At 38.7% G+C, this 6000-nt stretch overlaps 1 protein-coding gene across 1 annotated transcript in view; it reads right to left on the bottom strand.

The window, feature by feature from the left end:
- LOC108799553 (teneurin-2-like) overlaps positions 1–6000 on the bottom strand; it is a gene marked incomplete at its 3' end in the record, with an annotated part of 264072 nt that overhangs the window by 603 nt on the left and 257469 nt on the right. The window lies entirely within an intron of this gene.

The following is a 6000-nucleotide window of genomic DNA, read 5'->3' as shown; positions in this document are numbered from 1 at the left end:
TATAATTTAATCAGAAAATTCAGGTACTTCCATAGAAAGCAAAATTACAGATTCACTTACAGAATATTAAGATACCCTCTGCTATTGGTTTAAACTACTAAAAATCTTTCTAAATGTTCGCACCTTCTTACACCTGCTGTATATGTTAAAAGCAAAGATAACCCTTTAAAATATCACTTAATTAAAAAAAATACCAGCAGGACTGTCAATTTTAATGAAACAGGGAAATGTGTCACTTGCTAAGCTTTTGAAGACATATATAAAAAGCTTATACATTTTGTAAGAGATACCTTGAGTCTACAATGAGTCGCCTTACTCAACACCAGCAGTAAAAATAAGTAACTGTGTAGGTGGCTACACTGCTTTAGCACCTGGAAAAATATTACTTACAGAATTTACTTAAATTTGAATCTCCAGGTTTTTTTTATGGGCAATGTCACATCTATTTGTAGCACTATGGTACCCAGGCTAGATAATTATAAATAATTATAATGATGGTATGCTGGTGCCTGCAGTTTACTGATAGAGACAAATGAGTTTTCGGTGTGGTGCAGTAAAAATGTGAATATTGCATAAAATTATGTGTTTGCTGTGCACCAATAAAATCCTCTACTAAACACAAAAAATACAGGACAAAAAAGGACAGGATTGGTGAAAAAATTACATCAAGGAAATTAAATGGTGTGGTGGTCAAGAGGTGAGTGATTCCTATATATACTTTTGGTCAGCTTTATTTATGTCTTGTTATATTTATAATGATATCACTACATCTCTTTTAATTCTGTGATAAGCCACAACGGAAAATCCTTCATTAACATAAATGTGTGCTTAAGTTAGACTCAAGTTACATTCATTTGGTTCATATGGTTTTCTGTTTTTCTTAACTGTAGTGAAAGTTCTGATTCCTCTCAATATACACTGCTTCTTTTGTTAATGTTAGCCCTAAATGTCCAAAGGTGGCCAGAAGAGTCAAACAGAATCACATAATATAGTAATAGTGCATTTTTGGATCAGATGGTTGATGTCCCAACCAGGAAGAATGCTATACTAGATTTAATAATCTCCAATAATGTGGACTTTTGCAGTTGTAGACATTGCGATTAGGGATACATTGGGTAATAGTGATCACAGGATGATTACTTTTAATGTTGGGTACAGAAAAGAGAAGTGTGTTGGTTTGACAAGAACACTAAACTTCAGAAAGGCAAACTTTGATAAGCTGCGTCACCTAGTACATGACACTAAATGGAACAACTTATTTCTAACACTGAACACTAATGAGAAGTGGGATTGTTTTAAGAATACATTACATAACGCTATTACCAAGTGCATACCATCAGGTAACAAAAATAAAAGATATAGAACTAAGCCTGCATGGTTAAATAAAACAGTAAGACACAACATCAAAGACAAGAAGATAGCATTTATAAAATACAAGATGGAAGGGACTGCATTGGCATTCCAAAGCTACAAGGAATACAATAACAGAGGTAAAAATGAAATCCGGCAGCTAAAGTAGATTATGAAAAGCATATCGCTACAGTCAGTAAAAAGAACCCCCAAAAATACTTCCAATATATAAACAGTAAAAGGGTAAGAAAAAAGCAGGCCGGCTCAATAAAAGATGAAAACAGTTGATTAATCATAAACGACAGGGAGATGGCTAAATTATTGACTAATTTTTCTCCTCGGTATACACTCAGGAAAAAGACGAGTTTAATGGAGATAAGAAGGTGAGTAGCTCAGTCCGTAAAATACTGCAGTGGTTGACACTAGCCGGGGTTCAACAAAGACTTGAAAAACTTAATGCAAATAAATCATTAGGACCAGATAACCTGCACCCCAAGGTACTTAAAGAACTCAGCCAGGTTATAGTGAGACCATTATTCCCCATCTTCAAGGACTGCATAATGACTGGTAAGGTACCAAGTGACTGGCAGAAAGCCACAGTAGTACCAATATTCAAAAAAGGTTCAAGATGCCAACCTGGGAACTATAGACCAGTCCGTCTAACATCAAAAGTATGCAAACTATTTGAGGGGATGATAAAGTACTATTTAGTGGATTTTGTTCACGGTAATGGTATAATAAGTGATAAGTGGATTTAGGAGGGATCGTTCTTGTCAGACCAACCTACTGACATTCTACAAAGAGGTGAGTAGAGATCTGGATAGAGGGAAGCCGATGGATGTGGTATATATCTGGATTTTGACAAAGCTTTTGACACGGTACCACATAAACGCTTAGTACACAAGCTGAAATCTATGGGCATAGACGAAATGGTGTGTACATGGATAGAGAACTGGCTATGGGAACGTGTCCAGAGAGCATTGATAAATGGCTCTTTTTCAGATTGGTCTAAGGTCGAGAGTGGCATGCCCCCGGGTTCTCTGCTAGGCCCCATACTGTTTAATCTGTTTATTAATGATATCGGGGAAAGTATTAATAGCCATGTTTCTGTGTTTGCTGATGATACTAAAATTGGGAGGGTAATAGACACAGACTTAGACACTATAACATTGCAGGAGTACCTGGATAAAATAGGGGAGTGGGCAAATATATGGTAGATGAGGTTTAATGTTGAAAAATGTAAAGTAATGCATTTTGGGGTTAAAACAGGCAAAAAGAATACACATTAATGGGTACTCCACTAGGGAAGTCAGAAATGGAAAAAGATCTGGGCGCATAGTAGACCACAGATTGAATAATAGTTTGCAATGCCAGGCTGCGGCAAACAAAGCGAGCAGAGTACTGTCTTACTTCTACTTCTGTCTACTGTATTAAAAAGGGAATGTACGTAGAGACAAATAAATAATTTTGCCACTTTATAGATCGCTGGTTCGGCCTCATCTATAGTATGTGGTTCAGTTTTTGTCACCAGTCCACAGAAAAGATGTCCTGGAGCTGGAGAGAGTCCAGAGAAGGGCAACTAAACTAAATAAGGGGCTAGAGGACCTAAGCTATGAGACAAGGTTACTAAATTTAAACTTGTTCACGCTAGAAGTGAGGCGATTGAGAGGGGACATGATTACGATGTACAAAATGTTTAGTGGTGAAGGCAACATCAGCAATAAACTTTTTACAGTAAACTCCATAACAAAGACTAGAGGACACCACCTAAAACTGGTGGAGAAAAGATTTAACCACAAAGGGCGCAGGGGCTTTTTTTCAGTCAGAACGGTTAAAGTCTGGAACTCGCTGCCACAAGAAGTGGTATCAGCTGAGAGTATTGAATCATTAAAAAAGCATTTCGATACCTTCCTCAGAGACTGCAACATACAGGGGTACAGGTACACTTAAAAATAAGTTCACACAGGGACTCGTGTACACATATACACATGCACAATCACACACAGACACACAAAGGTTGGACTTGATGGACCTGTGTCTTTATTTAACCTCAAATACTATGTAACTATGTAACTATGTAAGAACATCATTGTAAATGCCATCAAACTTTCCCACAACTTGACCAAATATTTAATGCAAATGGGAATTAATGAATGCAGATGCCTTCCATTTAAATGAAAAATAAGCGGAATGCCCTAATTTGTCCCTGCCCATCTCCTGGGAACAAAAATGCCTCTGTTCAGCTTAAATATAATTCTTTATTGCCCATATACGTCACTGATCTGCTTGTGTATGTCACTCATCTGCACATTTATACCCTTGATCTGCCAGTATATACCAATAGGCTACTTGCATAGTGCCATAATACTGTCATTGTTAAACCATGACCAATATTTACTATAGACTTTGAAATCTATCCTTTAAACCCCTCCCACACTTAAACATATATTGGCCAAACCTACCATTCAGGGCTACACACTTAGGGGTCTTTTCACAAAGCTGCCGAGGGCAGCCGAGTGAATGACCGATCAGAAGTGAAGTGAGCCGAACACTGTTCGGCTATTCACTTCAGGCTTCTCCTTGGCGGCCGGGAGCAGGAGACTCCCGGGGCGCCAGGGAGAGTTAGATGTTTGGAGATCAGTGTCCCTGGTTAGCAACCAGGGACGCTGATCTCTCTGAAAGTGGCCAGAGCCAGCCGTAAGATCACGGCTGGCTCCGCCCAGCTGTCAGAAGCAGGCTGTTGGCAGGCCAATGGCCGGCCGCTCGGCCAGCTTCGGCTTTCAGCACGGCTCGCTGCTCGACTGAGCTGCTCGGCCGTGATCGGGAGCTGTACGGGCTATTGTGAATAGCCCGTACAGCACCTCCTCGGTTCTCCTGAACCGAAGGGGTCCTGGGGCCGAAGCCAGCCGAAGGATCGGCCGAAGCTACGGCCAGATCCTTCGGCAGCTTTGTGAATAGACCCCTTAGTCTCACCCAACACTCAATCCATTTAATCCACTCCCAAACTCAGGAATTACGATTTTCAGGTATAATGATCAATGACCATTAGCATATACACAGTAACTTTTATAGCGGTGGTCTGTCCATCGTGCTACACGTCTATTACTTTTTATTTAAAGATGAAGAATATGATTATAATATCTCTCTGATATCAAATATCCTGGAGCTATGCCAATAACCCAATGTAAAAGTAATGACTAATCACTTGATCACTTAAATAAGCTGTCTGGTTGTTTCTCTTGTTTATTGGTGAAATGCATGAACCCCAGAAGTGCAATTTGAAAACAACTGAATTTTATTGCTGCATTCAGTGAAAAGGGCCTAAAAATAATACTGCAAAACAAAACCAAATAACAGCCAGTGGGATCAGTTGTTTTACTGTTCACTTCAAGTGCTCACAGTAAGCCATTTATATTGGAGCTATCCAGCAAAGAAGATCTCTTTATTTGCTGACTTAATTATTACTGTACATACTCTGTATGAAAGGCAGGTCGAGAAGACCTACAAGCTTTAAGGAAAGAAGTGTGCCTCAAAAGGCTTTTATGCTACAAAAGCACTTTAAATGGTTTAGGAATGATTTCATTCATTGTGTAATATTTCAGAGAGTAAGAGTTATTCCACTTGTAAGTTAGAACTGATTATGCTTGATTGTATTGTTATTCTAATAAAAAAAGGAGGCTATGAAAGATAGATCAGTGCCTTCAAACGACTAGCTTCTTACGGAGCTATTCAAATGGAACCATTTTCACATAATTACCATGGCAAGTAGAACATTCTCTGAATATTGTGCTAATATATACTCTATCCTTTGATCACTGTTGCTTAAGACAAATGGTTTAGTACTAAAGATCCTTTCATGTGGATGTGTGTTGTGATTGTTTGGGTGCGATTGTGTGTGTGTTGTAGACGTCTTGGGTTTTAAGTTTACTTGACTGCTATAATACTTGAAATATATAAATGTTTGAACACAAATAAGATTTTCTGTATTTTAAAGCCTACAATGTACAGCTCTGTCACTTATACATCTATTTCCTACCTAGCTACAAATAGAGCTACAAATCATTGTTATCATCAAAATGGGTGTAGTGGAAGTCAACAGTATTTTTAGATGTGTTCCTTTTTTATGTTTAGATCTCACATTCATAGGGGTTCTGGACCAAAGTGACCAGAGCAGTCATGTTGCGGAATTAAAGTATAATTGCGGAATTAAAGGACTAAAGTATAGCAAAACAAACACAAAAACCCTTTGCTGCAGTGGTGACTGCCAAATGTGATTTGCATAACTTGAACATACTACTGCTGCAGGAGGAATGGGAATACTGCCGGGACTGCCATAACGATTTGTGTATAGCAAAAATGTTTCCTCTCTGTCTTCCACAGGCTGCTTTACACTAAACCACTTGGAAATAGAAACTGACTGACATCCATCGCAGGACCACTAAATGCTGTGGATCCATCTAGGAATTTGACACTGCTTAGAGACTAAATTAAGTGGACAGCTAGTATTGCATGCAATTTCCCAGAATCTTTGGAATAATGGTGTTGCATAAATATTTATCTGAGCAAGAAAAAACATTTAAGGTGGCCATACACTGTGTGAATTCTCGAGGAACCTGCCAAAATTCACACAGTTGGTGCCGCTGATTGAAG

Source organism: Nanorana parkeri, unplaced genomic scaffold, assembly GCF_000935625.1.
Source record: "Nanorana parkeri isolate BGI_ZX_2015 unplaced genomic scaffold, ASM93562v1 scaffold1755, whole genome shotgun sequence".
Classification (NCBI taxonomy): Eukaryota; Metazoa; Chordata; class Amphibia; order Anura; family Dicroglossidae; genus Nanorana; species Nanorana parkeri.
The sequence above is the reverse complement of the archived record's forward strand: the minus strand, read 5'-3'. Positions and strand labels throughout refer to the sequence as shown.